General features: G+C 38.4%; 1 protein-coding gene across 4 annotated transcripts in view; it reads left to right on the top strand.

Annotated features, from left to right (window-relative positions):
• The window catches only part of tpk1 (thiamin pyrophosphokinase 1), a 70,686-nt gene that overhangs the window by 47,812 nt on the left and 7,161 nt on the right, over positions 1 to 15,713 (top strand). The gene's annotated exons all lie outside the window — the stretch shown is intronic.

Genomic DNA, 15,713 nt, shown 5'->3' on the forward strand with positions numbered 1-15,713 from the left:
TTCACACCAGCAGAAATTTAACAGACAATATTTCAACATATGCTGCATATTTATCAACTGAAACACATATTTAAAGAAACAAAATGTAACCAAATGTAGCAGGGCACTACATAAAGTATGAAATTTCACATTTGATCTTGAAAACATAATAAAATAACTTTTTGTAAAACATATGTAAAATTGAAAGAAAAAAAAAGGTCCAGAAAAATAGATTTGTGGTGAGGAGAAAGGAAAAACAACTTATGTAACTGTTATTTATTTTGCTAGTGAAAATGTCCAAAGTAACCAAGATACATGTTGAGAGACTGGTGGCTGTAAGTAGCCTGAAGATAAGTGTTTATATCTACATTGAAGGAGAAGAAATTCTTGATGTTCTAGCAGAGGTTGGAGCTCTGCTGATATCACATGGGGGTTTTAACATCTGAGGAAGCTGCTCTCCTCACTACAAATAACAGTTTGCTGCCAATACTGCAAACTTAAATTCACAGTGGAAACAACTTCCACTGAATTTTGCATAATGAGATACTGTAAAGTGCAGATGCTTATTTTGCTCCAGTCAAATGAGGCTGCATTTTTAATACATGTCATATATTGAAGACACTTACCTGCCACAATGAGCTTTTTATGTTCTTGAACATTGAAAATCCAATCAGACACCCATCTGAGGACCCCTGTGGTCTTGCCCCACTCTAAGCCTTATGGCCAGCTGTGTTCTTAATGAGTTGGCACAGACCAAACTGCCGCCCGTATGAGGGAAACCTGGACCTTCTGTCATTGGCGTTGCATAATGCATCTGCTTCTTAGTGGGTGTCCACCCGTAGTGTCTGTATGTGCGCGTGTACGTTTCTGGGAGTCTATTCCGGGAGTCTATACACTTGAGCGAGCACGCTTGTGTGTCCGTGCTTGTTTTAACATGTCTGTATGCCTGTTTGAATATGCCGCTGTGTGTGTGGGCCTCCAGTCCTGTTTATTAACTTGTTTTTTTGTGCATATTTTTTGATCAGCTGCAATGTGTTGTATATTTACTCAGCACACCTGTGTGATGGCCTCCTGAATGGTAATGAGAAGGACTTTTATACATGAGAGTCCTATGCAGATTAGCCAGTGATAACAAGATGCGTAATTAATCACATGCATATTTAGAAGGCTGGAAGTAATGATTTCCCTCTGGGGTCGGGAGGAAGGACCAGAATATGAAACAAAAATTAGGAATGTCAATTCTTTTCTCAAATGTTTGACTGCTTCATGCATAGCAACATTGCATCTTGTGTCGTTTACCTTATTCATTGATTTGTGCAATTGTTTTGACTGTCTGAATTTGTGTTTGTGCATGGTGTTCAACACAACTTGCTCAGGGAAGCCCAAATCACCAGTGTGCCACTCTCGGGTGATGCTAAGACTCTTTAGAAGTTCATTGAAATGATCCCCCACACTTGGGTTCAAAGCATTTCTATGATGAAAAATGTATGATCTTTATATAAAGAAAGAGTTTTGGGCTGTCAGCCATTACAGCCTTGCTGACCCAAAGGAGGCTTTTTGCTTGAATCCAGAGCTTGTTTTAACTCTTGCTTTAAAGAATAAAATTCTGCAATGATTCATGTTGTTTTGATCCAGAGTGTAAATTTGGGATGAGTAGACAGTTATTGAGCAAACTTTTTACTGGTTGGTGTACTCAAGGGGAGTATGCAGGATGAGATGAAATACCCTTGGTCCAAGTTAATTATATCATGTGTTCTCTTTTTTATGGTAGTTTATCAATAATTTATGTTGTTGTGAAATTAGACCAGACACGGCTCACGTCTGCTTACAGAGCTGAACTTGGGTTTGCCATGAGAGCGAAAGTTTCTGTCATTTATATTTTCTCCAGCACTGTACACTGCTATAATGTTTCAGACAAAATAGACCAAATAAAATTAAAACCTGTTATTTTTGCTCATAAGTTAAGCATTACAATAAGGCATTCTTTAAAATAAAAAAAATATCCTTTTTAACGTCAACAGATTTTAGTATCACACAGTGCACACAATTAGGATGAGAAGAAGAAAAGAATATCTTGATATTGATTCTGTATGTGGTAATATTTAATGACAGATTTGAAATGATATGTTTGCAAAGTCAAATTCATTTTCATCATATTAAGCCAAATGGTTAAACAGAAAGTTTAAAAATTTCAAAAACATATATTACTGTACATATACATTTTCACTGGTATTTATGTTCTCATACCCGAGAAAAATCAAACATTCACCTTGTTATACTTTATTTAGACATGAAAGTTGTTATACACCATATCTGTATTTCACATTTTTTACTTGGGACCTATTTTATATGTAACACAAGAAAAATTCCATTCACCTCTCTTGTATTGAAGTAGTGACAGAAGTTTTCATGGTGGATATCTCAAAACCTCCAGAAAATACATGCTTAGATACTAGTAGAGCTAAAGGAGAAAATATACTTTTGTTGTTTTCATGAATGAACCTTTGCTTCTGTTCAGACATGGCATTACCATCCGACTCGAGTGATATTATCACAAGTGGACAGCTCTAAGTTCAGGTTTGAATGCACCAAGGCGCGTTGAGATTCGATCACTCAGACCACATGTGGCCATATTCTCTTTAGCAGCAGCAGAACTACTCAGCTGACGACCTCTGTCACAGTCTAATAAGTCCTGCCACAGTTTTAAACCAAAAATATTTTACTATTTCTCATGGCTAAAACTTAGTTTCAGTGTAGAGCTGTGCACAGCACATTGAGTCACTCAACCCCTCCTTGACCCCTTCTCTTTTTCGCTTTATTTATCTCTCACTCTCTCTCTCTCTCTCTCTCTCTCTCTCTCTCTCTCTCTCTCTCTCTCTCTCTCTCTCTCTCTCATACAAACACATTGATAACATACCTGTCCATCATTTTTGGATTGGCTAAAAACAACACATATGTGTTTATTTGCATATAGAGTGGTCACTTGAGATGCATGTGGAGAGACATTCTAATGCCGGGTGTGAACTGACGTACTTAGAGCTGTTCGCTTGTGATCGGCTCACCTGAGACGCATGTTAATGCCAGGACGGAACAGGACCTTTGAGACATGAAGGCCAGGCAGGGACACCAGAGTGCCAACCTTTCTGATGGGGGAACCTTGGAGCACATGGGTTGATGCGCTGTGGTACCAGAAGAAAGGAGATACTGCTGGCAGCACAGTCAACTCCTGAGGGTCATGGCAGAAGCAATCTGCTCAGAAATTTCTACAGGCAATTTGTAGATCAATTGAGGCATATACGTTTGACATATATTAAATCCAGGATTTTAAAGGAAAGCACGATGCTTGCCAGTATTGTACAAACTGACATTAGGAGACTTTGAGTTGGAGTGTGATTGAGGTTCTCTTGATGCCTCCCAGGGCTTCCCCTATAAACTACAACACCCTGACCACACTTAAGTTTAATTTTAATTTTCTTTTTTTTTTCTCTCTTCTCATCTTAATTCTACATCTTAAAAACAAAGGAGTATAGAACAGATGCCTTAATGATTTAGCTTGCCTTTTTTAAGCAGATGGTATGATACAGACTGGTACTGTAGTGGTCTTAGAGCTATAATTGTACTTAACATAAACATTTGGAACTTCAGAATTTACCATTGTCAAGGTTAATATAACCCCATTTTGATATTGATTGTTCTCCAGCACAGCAGTAAAGGTTGAATGCACAGGCTTTGCATAGCAAACTCTTCAGAGCCTTCAGCCTGTTGAACTGTGAGGCAAAGAGGAGAAAGGAGGGAGAGTGATCCGCAACATCACAGAGGCGCTGGAGAAAGCCTGTGTGGATGGCTGTGGTGCAAGAGAGTCTTTGTTGAGGCTGTTGTCCAATGAAAGGACTGCACTGTGGTAATGATACTAAAGGAGGGGAGTGTGCCACTAAATAATGAAGTGACTGCAGTGTAGTAGAGGTAAAAATGTAGGAGGGAAGCATACAATTTTATAATGAAGTAACTGCTATGTGCTGTGAATAAAAACATGGTAATCAGTGTGTTGGCTCAAGAGATGGGCAGACATCTGAGTTGGCATGAATGTTGCATTTCACTCAAATCCCTATTTGCAATAATTTCCACTTTTATCAAATTTTTTACTGTCATTTCCCTTTTCACTTTGTTCTTTACCATCTAATTTCATCCTGTGGATGCGTCTCTCAAACTCCTGATATCTCTTCTCTCTCATTATTAGCCGCTGTGACAACTGAGCTACCATACTTATCACCTTCTGTATGTTACTTTAATTTTCAAGCATCAGTGCTAAAATCCCCGTAAGTAACTGTCACTGAATGGTGTCATTGTGTGTATGTGTCCATGTGTGTTTTAGCTTGCATTCAAGCACATGTGTGTATTTCAAGATGGGTTTGGATAGTAGCTCAGGACAGTATTCCTTAATGAAATCATTTCCCATGAAAGATCTTTAAAATTCATGTTAATATAGCATATGCATACACCATTATACACAGCACACATATAGAAGTTATATATGTATATATAGTAGACAGGGCTGTCTCCAGAATACTTCTAGGTTTGTGTCATTTAGCCAGGGAAGAGAAACACAAAGACAAAAACACTAGTTAAAAAAAGGAAATGCAGTCTCTTTGTCATGTGTATGGTGAGCATTAATTCCATTTTTTAGGCCAGTGTTGTCAGCTTAATTGTACTTTTGTGTGATAATTGGTAATGCAGAATCTACATACACATGGTATGTAATATATGGTTATATTCTTATTATTTGTATTCAGTGCATGAGGAAAATGAAATGGGAGAGGATCTTTTTGCTAATTCCACAGATTACTTTCTAAGAATATTTGTTGGATATAAACATCTTTAATCGGGAGCCCTGAGGCTGAACATGTCTTACGGTGTTACTTACTTTTCTTATGGTGATAATTCTCACATAAGAGCCACTATTTGAATGATCAAACAAAACATAATGCATAGTAACATAATGTACCATTACACAACACTAATTCCATCAGTACAACAACACATTCATATTATACTCACCACTCAGCTGCTCTGATTCTCTTTTTTTTGATAGAAACGCTGTTCTCTGGACTACATTTTTCCAGTTGCTTCTATTTTGTCAGTATTAGGCTGCTATTAGTGAAACTTCCTGTAAATGTTTCACATTAAAAGCCTAACAGGAGAGGGATAGTACTGGTTCTATCTGCAGTTGAGATAAATAAATAAATAAATCATTGCTATGGGAGAATTTATTGTATGTATATTCACTATACATACAGTGATTGAAGTTACCACCAGCCTAGCCCTGTAAAAAAAAATGGCATGGTTGGTCATGTCCTTAAATTGCTTGCCAACTCAGTCGGTGCTGAGTCTAATTCTGATAATCCGATAAAGCCGTAATCACAACGATCGGAGTGCACAGGATGCAAAATGGTCTGGTGAGGTGAAATTTAAGCAGGAGTGGATGGATAGAGTGGAATGGAGAGGTGACAGGGTAGGAGTGGCTGAGTCAGAAAAGATAAATGCAAGGAGAGAAAAGAAGGATTTTGGGGAAAGAGTACAGGGTGAAAAACTGGTTGTTATGTGATGACATAAGAGGGAGAGAAAGAGACATGATGGCAGGTATCTCGTTTGTTTGACGTTTGAGGATGCTGACACGCAGCAGGAAATGGAGGATTACGGAACCTGTTGGGAAGTACATTGGAGCTTTTAGTGGGAGCTTGTATTCATGCACACGCACACAGTCGCACACAATCTCAACTGTAATGTAGTCAATTTGCAATAAAGCATTCTTTGCCATTCCTTTTTGAAGAAGAAGTTCTTGTTCCCTCATTCCCTCATTTACTCCTCCTCTTCTGTGCTCATTACTTTTATTATTCTAATTATTTGATATCAAATTACAGAAGAAATCACAGGTGCAGTGTTTGCAGGAGAGTGAGTTTGAACAGCAGACAAGCTGGAAGAGATTCAGTTTCTTTCTTTAGCATGCTTCACCACAGCAGATACTTGCCTATACAGTTGGCTAAAAAACCTGCTTTATCCTGTGTATCTATTTATTTATTTATTTTTTATTTCTCTTAGTTTAAAAATTATCCCAACATTGTATTATTTACTATTCCCAGTCTCTCTACTGGGACTTTAGCCAGAATTCTTACCTACTATCATAGTGTAAACCTGTTGTATGTTTGTCTTAATGGGTAAATTCATGCTACCCAACTTGGAATTGCTACACTGCATGACTTTGGTTTATTGTAGGCCTTGGACTGCTTCGTTTTGATGTGATAGAGTGAACACAAGTTTATGAAATAACAAAAAATTTGTGTGTGGTTATCATAAGGGCTGGGTATTGCAACAGATTTCCCAAATCGATACAATTCTGATTCACAAGGTCCCGATTAAGTGCTATTTCTGATACAATTCTATATGGATTCAATTAGAGATATTTAAGTTACAATAACAAATTTATTTGGATATGAATGAGATTCTTAGACAACTAATAACCATGGCTCTGAGAGCTCAACACACTGCAACCAAAGAAAACACAAACAAATTCAGACAAATCTTCATCAATTTGACAATACATGCGCTGCAAATACACACAAAACAACCAACTACACACACACACACACACACACACACACACACAATACAACCAAATATGCAAACGTGCTGCAAATACACACAATTAAATTTCACAAACAGTTGTGTTGTGAGTATTTGCAGCATATTTGCATATATAGTTGTGTTGTCAATATTTGCAGTGCGTTTGTGTATTTCGTTGTGTTGTGAGTATTGGCTGCACATGTGTTGTCAAATTGATGGAGATGTTTTTCTGAATTTACAAGTGTTTTCTTAAGTTGCAGTGCATTGAGCTCTCAATTCCACTGTAACTAATGCTGTAAATTGTATCTCTAACCTGGTGCATTATTAAAAGTATTATTATTTACATTAAGTAAGGATTGAAAGCAGTTACATTAATGCCTGAGCAACAATTTAGACACATCTCAAGAAACAATTGGTAGGTTTCTTTATTTGTTTATTCCACACACACAAATACAAAATACTTTAGGGCAATATAAATATAAAACGTAGGGAGTGGTACAAACCTGTAATGGCTTATATGAAAACCCATGCTTATAACCGATGCTAGCAACATGGACAGGCATGTGCACACACACGCTCGGACCAGCTGACTGTCCCTGAAGTGCTGTTTGTTGTGTGCAGGTACTGTGCTCTGATTAAACAGAGCGGGGAGATCGATACACGGACAGACAGACAGAACACATCACTTAGTTTGGTTTCTTGGTCTGCTGTGTATTCGTGTTTGTAAGTAGAGCTTTCAGACAGTCGAGAGAGAGAGACCGATACGGAGAGTGAGAACTACAAGCCATAAACAGCTGTTTCTACGTGCCTCCCCTTCCAGTATTTTGATTTCTCTGATTATTATTATTTAAACAATTAATAACAGCCATAAAATGTATTTGTCAGAATACTCCTATTACCCACTCAGGGCATCCGAGAAAGAGTGAAAGGTTACTCTTTCTCTCTGGATAACGTAACAACACCCCAGCACCCTACACCCCCCACGATCATATCCGCTATTGGCAATTTCACAGGGTGACGAGAGGACGATCTGACTATGAATAAGATCACGCAACCCTGCCAGGCGTCCAAGTTCTTTCAAATGAGATGATTGAGACAAATGAGACGATAACTTGTGGTCAAGGATGGTTTCTCTTTGATGCTGCTGCTCTTGCCCTGGTCTCACGGCAGCAGCAGTTTTCTTGTGGCCCATAACGTCTGCCAGACATGCTTCAAGGCTTCTGTTTCTGGCTCCTCCGAATCTGCTGTGGTTTGTAGCTCTCCACGGCCCTCCCACAATAATGTTAACCTGGAGGTGGGAACGGAGGCGCTCTACAGTCTTCTGTTGATGGCTGCCTTTCTGCAGTAGACGTGATTGTTCTTTTCTGATGTTTTTTTAAGCAGGAAATATGCAAATCATAGTTCAGACTGGAGCATTAAGTGCAAAGTTTTAATTAGTGGTACAATAGCCCGCTTGTTGGCTCGGCAACTGATGGCCCTGGGAATGTGTATCTTTGTAATGTTTTATGAATTTAACTGTCAAACTTTCATTGAATAATTGAATAGTTTCTCAAATTCAATATCTCTTATTCTTGTACTGATGTCTTATTTTAACTTATTGTTCCTTTGTTCGTTTTAGCTCCTAATCTGCTGAGGTGCTGCAATCTTGTACATTTCATCAGAAGTCTCTACTTTTGTTTGTTCAAATTGTCCTTATTCTAAATGTCAAGCAGTGCATCTGTTCTTACTTGGACCAAATAATACAGCGACCATCTGTGGGAGCCATTCTGGTGTTTGTTTTTAGCTTCATGTGCTTATTCCACCTGCAAAGAATTCAGCCTTAAGATTTATAACTGTAAATGCAAATCGTGATGTCTTCCGGGACCCTTAAAGTTCACATTAGACATTTCAAAATGAACCACGTACAGTGTGAATTGGTTTTACTTCAGAGAGATTTTATTTTATTTGCTTTTTTCATATATGCACACAAAATTGTTTAGTTCTCTTAAAATGTTGGAACTTAGGAAACTAAGAGTGAATCCCAAAGTAATTAGTCCAGAGTATAAGAAAGGAGAAAAGATATTATCAGTATCATTAATCAGTAATGATGACCATAATTTGGTTTTCATTAGCTATACTGCTTATCCTTATAGGGTTGCGTGGGGGCTGGAGCAATCCCATCTGACATTGGTGAGGGCGGGGTACATCCTCAACAAGTCGCTAGTCTAGTCTATTACAGGGCTGACATATAGAGACAAACAACCATTCATAATCACATTCACACCAATGGGCAATTTAGAATCCTAACCTGCATGTCTTTGGATTGTGGGAGGAAGCCAGAGTACCCGGAGGAAACCCGTGCAGGCACGAGGAGAACATGCAAACTCCACACAGAAAGGTCCCGGCCAGCTGGCAGGTTTGCATCCTCAAAACCTTGCTGTGAGGCAACTGCTAATCACTGTACGCCTGTGCCACCTAATAGTTACATATGGGCCTTATTTTGTTCCAGAATACATTAAAAAGTCTTGCAATTAGTTGCACTTTAAATATTTTTTTGTAGCATAAGAAATGATATACTCAGACTAAAACCATTTTTCTTATATCAGTTACTGTAGAAGCTGAAAATGGTTTGATACCACTGATTATGCAAAACAAGGATGAGTTCTTTGCACTCTTGATTGGTCATGCCTGGGTACATAAACCCAGAATAAGCTGTTGTCGCCCAGGTTCTGATTATTCATTGGTGTTGCCTACACTTTAAGACCCCCACAAATTTATTTGCATTAAGTAGCACTAACCTCGACTTTTCCTTGCTCATTTTCTTTGCTGTTGTGCATTCCATTGCCCTTACTCTACCCACCTCGACCCTGCAGAAAATAAGTGGCACTGGACCACCCACAGCAAATAACTACTGTAATATTAATCTGACATAAAGGGATGTCATTGAGTCTCCACGGCCTTGAAAGGAGGAGAGGAGTCACCCACTGGAAACCACCGACATGTTCAGCTCTAGCAAAGCAACCTTTAGATCACACTGTGCATGTGTGAATGTACCACATGTTTACCACATTAATGCCTACAGTTATGTGGAGGTTGGGGTATTCTTTTCACTTTCTCTAGCATTAAAGACTTATTTACACTGATAATAATGTTTTGCAGTGTTTAGCATTAAATGTCACAGAGCTGGAGATTTATTCAGCTCAGTAAACCTCATACACACACTGATATAGCACATTGATGTTACTATGGAGGCTACTGTAATTGGGATGTCAATGAATTGATGTTAATGTATTATATTTAGCATTTTTCATACTTTTTTACTTAGCATGAGAAACAATCCATAATGCCAAGGCCATTGTGTTTCTTAACACACACCAAAACATTTTTACTTCCTTTTTTCCCCTTTGCATGGCAAGGACCAGACACAAGCATCAATAGCATGCAGCAAAGATTGTCTATTACCACTAGCAATTAATGACACCTTACCCTAAAGCCAAATACACAAAGATTAAAGATATTGTGTAATGACAAGCTCATTCAATGTGTACCAGTAAGGAATTATATATTTAACTTACCAAAAACAACTGTTATTAACATTTTTAACTGTTATATAAACCAATCAACAACTAAATGTATCTGTTAGAGGTATCTGCTATGAAAGTAATATTCACTCTGAAAGTTTTCAGCTAACATTATCCCTTGACATGATTAGAAGCTGAGCCATCGTGCTGAGGTTGGATATCGGGGGAAATGCAGTGGGAGTGGGTGTATGAAGGAGAGGTAGGGGTCTGATGTAGGTTCTGTAGGCCTTGATAATGCTGCTGCTCAAAAGCATGGATCAATTGATACTGTTTAACCTGAATCTGCCCAAGTCTAGTAACTCTTTATTGGTGAGTTGGACTCGAATATTTTAAAAGCCAGGATCAGTCAGAAGGTTCAGTCTTGGCTTAATTTTTTTTATTTTTTCCTTTTTCCTTTGCTTTTATGGATATTGCTTTTGTAGAGTTGTTCAGTGCATTTACATTACTGATATGAAGGCTACTTTTGAGAGATAAAACTTTCTTTTGCACTCATTAAAAGGATTCCTATAAAACCTTAAAAGAACTCAAGCTAAATAGACACCTGCACATTGACTGTGAATGAAAGTTATGAAAAAGACTGAATGTTTCATCAAGCACATTGTGCTCAGTTTAAATGGTCCACACATTAAGTCTGTTGCCTCTGGCTTTCGAGAACAGCTGTCTTCCATAACTTATATGGCCTATTTATATTTAAAGTGAAAAACACATTTTTGAAGACATGACAATGTTATGATCTTTGACAAGCCTATCAGTATAACTGCTGTCTCCTAGGGCTTGACACCAGAAGACAAAGGTTCTTAATTTGTGATGTTACATTTTGGATTATATTCAATTAATGTTCTACCACGGTGCTACTTGAAGATGTGGAACTATCCGGTCTAAATCAGCCTGTGTTTCGGTACATTTTAAGCTGTTTTACAGATTTTATGCTAATGTTTTTAATTCAGGACTTTCTATTATCATATATAAAATATCTTAGTTTTGATTATGACCTGTACTTGGAGCTCAGTCTTTGTCGTGAGTTAAAGGTCAGAGGCCTCTGCTGATACATTTCACTGTCCATGATAACATTTTTTGCAACTTTAAGACTTAATCTAAACTCCTGCACACATAAACATCTCTCCAGTGCTTTTGAAATACATTGTTGAGCTCATTCAAAACTATGGCAGCCACAGTTTAAATGGCCATTACATGCCTCAGGCTTTATGCTTTGTGTTTAAACACCCATTTCCCATTATGCTTCTCACTGGCAGCCATCTATTATGTTCCTTAAGAACTAAATTGGGGTCAAGAGCCCAACAGATGAAATTCCTCCAAGTGTGCATTTGGAGGACTTTTAAATCACCACAAAACTTTATTCCCACAAGTAAATAGCAAAGCCCTTATGGATGATTATGGATAGGAAGGTCAGCTAGACAATAGGTCTCCATCTGTGACTGACATCTACTATCCTATATGTGTGTGTCCCAGTGTGCGTGTGGTGTTTGGAAAACATCCTTAGTCATCTCTTTGTGACTCAGCCTTCTCCCATCTAATAGCTTAATATTAAAAAGCCTTCATCCTAACGCAGGCTGAGTTATGGCTTTTGGCACAGTGTGTGTGATTGTGTCAGGTGAAACCTGCTTCATCATGGTGTTTTTGGCTTAGCATGGATCATAATGAACAACAAATTTGAATAGCTGTCATTGTGTGTGGTTGGGGAGGTGGGGGTGTGGGTGGGTGTGTGTGTGTGTGGGGGGGGGTTGAGTATGAATGTATCTTTTCTTTTAAATGGTTGTGTTTTATATTTGTGTGTGTGTGTGTGTGTGTGTGTGTGTGTGTGTGTGGTTATTTCATTGTGCTCTTGTTTGCATTTCACAGTGTGTTCCTTTGCTTTTATGTATGGGAATGCTAATATATATGTGTGTGTGTGTGTATGTGAGTGTGTTACGCATGTGATAGAGAGAGAGAGAAACTTCTATGAACCATGAACAATGGCTGTCAGCCCACTGATGACAGGCTGTGGAGGTTTTTCCTCTATAAAGTTTCCATTCAGCTTGATATGCAAATAAGCTCCTAGTACTCCACAACACCAGTTCCACCCCTGTTCGTTATAACTCAGCATAATCAGAGTCATATATCCATACACTAACAAACATCAGACTCTCATGCACATACATACACACGTCTTGGAGTTATAATCATTAAGACTATAGTCCTAGCTGAGTTGGGGTTTTTTTTATAACACAGGTCCCAGTTCCAAATGACACAGCAAAAAAATAAGCCAAGAGTGGCTGCTATGTAGCATAGTACATAATTAATGTGCCAGAGTTTTTTCAAGTCTGACAATGGCATTGCTCAAGCAAATACTAAATTGCATTAATGCAACAGGGGAAGACTGTGCATTTGTTCATGTGGGCTTAGATGATATACCCCGTCATTTTGTTTTAATGAAGAAGATTAATGAAGACAGTCAGTGTATTCTTAATCACATACTTACATACATAATCACAGTAGATAAATGTGTAAATCACTGCTGATTATTTTATCTGTAAGTGGTCTCTATGATTTGTCCTGTATCTATATTTGTTCTGTATCTCCAACATGATAAAAAAATTACATATAAATTTTATCCATATTGCTCACACATACTACGCACTACCTGACACATGCATACATAAACACACAAATATTCATGTATGTTTGAGTCTGAGACAAACACACACAGACGTTTCCATCTATACATTCATCCATTTCCTTATACCTTTCACTCCGTCTTTCCTCAGCCCTTCCAAATACCACACTTAATACACAGCTACATTCGCTATTCCAAATGCAGTGTTTAAAATGTCATCATAATGGTAAAGGACCTTCAAATGACCCAGTGCTACACACACACACACACACACACACACACACACACACACACACACACACACACACAGGGACATATGCAACATTTCAGAGCAACAGCACCTGTGAACACACACATCAACACATAAACTAGAGCAACATGAAACACATAGAAACACAAGCACAAAAACAAAATTGACAGGTGCTAAGTTTGATTAAAAAAAAAAAAACAGGTGAACCCAGATGGATTTTGGCGGCTAAGTCTCTCAGAGAGCCGAAGCAATTGAGAAATCTTAATTAAAAGTAAACTTTGGGTAAGATTAGAAAGCTTGCCCTCACTGTTAATGAGAGCATGCTGTTTATGAAATGTAAGCCTTCACAAACACATCGGCATGTAAATGAGAGCGTTGAATGTTTTAATAAGCACTTTACTACATGTTCCATATTTTTAGTTACATTCCGAACATGAAGAGTCACTGAGAGCATAGAAATGCAGTATTTTGACAAGTTAGACATGCATAATGTGTAGCATGTAGCTTAATTAACCAAGACTCGCGGAGTAGGCTGCAGAAAAGTTAATTTGATAACATCTTAAAGCACCTCTAACACTCGTTGGGCACACAGTGATGAAAATAGTTCTACACAGCCTTCCTTTTAGGCCCCTTTGCTTTAAGAGGTAAACATGCTTTGTGAAGACTCTACTAATGTATGCTGTATTGACTAAAGCAGCAGGGATTTTCCTTGTGTTGAAGTTTTAAGTGACGTTTTGTGCTGTGATGTTTGGTTCAAACTCTCCGAGAACACACAATAGCCTTATTAGAAAAATAGGCGAGTCATTTGGATCCCATTTTGAAGATGTGAAACAGCAGGGGAAAAACATTTTGATATGAATTCAGAAAAAATAAATCTAAGAATATGTTGACAGGACTGCCTTTAAAGTTTTGTTCTGCTTCTGAGATGAAGCGTTGCAGCTTAAGCCTTCAGCAGTGTGGGCTGCCTGAGAATTCAGTATTCAGGAAGCATTCTAAATACAGGAAAGGATTGTTTTCAAAGGAGGGCAAAGCAATGTACTTTATCTTGTAGTCAAACAGATAGATGTGTCTGACAAACTTGGTTCAGTGAGGTCTTACCCAGTGTCCCTGCCAGAGGCAGACATCTCTACTATAAGATCTCTCCTTTTCTCTCTTTCTCAAGATGCAAACATGTACCCTGACCTTCCATTCTTTTCATATCTCTTTTTTTTTTCTTTCCCTGCCTATGTTTTTCTGCTTGTACACTCGCCTAATGTTTTTGTCTCATTCTTTCAGGGATTCAGCTCAAAGAAATTAATCTATTCCCCCTTTATCTCGCTGTCTTGCTTTTTCTTTCATATCCCCTTTCTACATATGTTCCCGCTCACTGTTTTCCTCTGCTACACCTTTCCACATAATGCTGCCTCTCACCAAACTCTCTTTCTTCCCTCTCACATCCTCCCTCTCTCCTTCGCTCCTCCTCACCAAGGTCTTACAGAGGGGAAATGAAAAGTGTATGTATTCTGTAGTGGTGCAGTGTGGCAGCAGGAGGGGAAACTGCTGTTTTATGGTTTTATTTATGGTTCTGTAAATTTCTGACGCTGTGCACATCACACACACAGGGCAGAGGGGGAATGAAGAGCAGCCTGATGTGAACTGCTGCTGGTACCCCCAGTGAGGACTAGCAAGGAGGCAGAGGAGGAGTGAACACATGCCCACACACATTCACAGATTTTGGACCAAATATGCAATATCTACAACCTACTGCATGCACTCTCACACACATATCCATGCCAATACCCACACACACACACACACACACACACATCTAAATACATACACTCAAGTATTCATGACAGGATACTAATATCCACAAACACATGAACTCCATCAATTTATCTACTCAAACACTTCATCAAGGAAAACTCATGAACAATGACTTATCCCCATAATCACCTGCTAATATCAAAATACATAATTTGCTCTCCTGTCTGTTTGCACGTTTCTCTCTCCACTGACTGATATCACGTTCCCAGCAGAGACGAGTTTTCTTATCTGAAGGTCAACTTAAGCCAGAACAGTATTTGTCACCTCACACTCTTAGACAAACCCAGCAGTGCCATCATAAACATTTAATGGAAGCGGCTATCATTGCACTGCAGATGGTCCTAGCACTGCTAGTGCATGTCTTGGCTGATGTTCTGGCCAATAAATAGCGTTAAATATAATGAGAATGTCAGATAGAGGAAATGGACATTGCCATATTGAAATCATAGGCAGATATAATATGCACAGTGCATGTTTACTCATGTAGAGTACAGCCGTATCTTTCATATCAGTGATGTTTGGAACCCCATTTTACCACAACTACAATTTGAAGTACTTGTACATTTTATACAACAAATTTGCTTTTGTTTTTTCATGGAGTGTGATCATTGTTCACACTCCGAAGGATTTGAATCAACTGTTCAAACAAAACTCTAAGAGGCTGTCATGTAGTTTTGCATCTGAGTGGTTCACCCAGAAAAAGGAGAGAAAGGACAAATCAGCATTTCCTTGTGTTCTGTTAGAGTAAGATTTCTTACTTACTTCGCTGAAAAATGTAAATTGTGGATTAACTGAAGTTTTTGCTTCATCCATCTCCGAACTGCAGACAAATGTGAGCTTAGAATTCATTCATTTCAGTGTCTCAAAAAAAAAAAAAAAAAAAAAA

The sequence above is a fragment of the Seriola lalandi genome, unplaced genomic scaffold, assembly GCF_002814215.2.
Source record: "Seriola lalandi dorsalis isolate HSWRI2012SDOR001 ecotype SW California unplaced genomic scaffold, Sedor1 jcf7180002054570, whole genome shotgun sequence".
NCBI classification, from domain to species: Eukaryota; Metazoa; Chordata; class Actinopteri; order Carangiformes; family Carangidae; genus Seriola; species Seriola lalandi.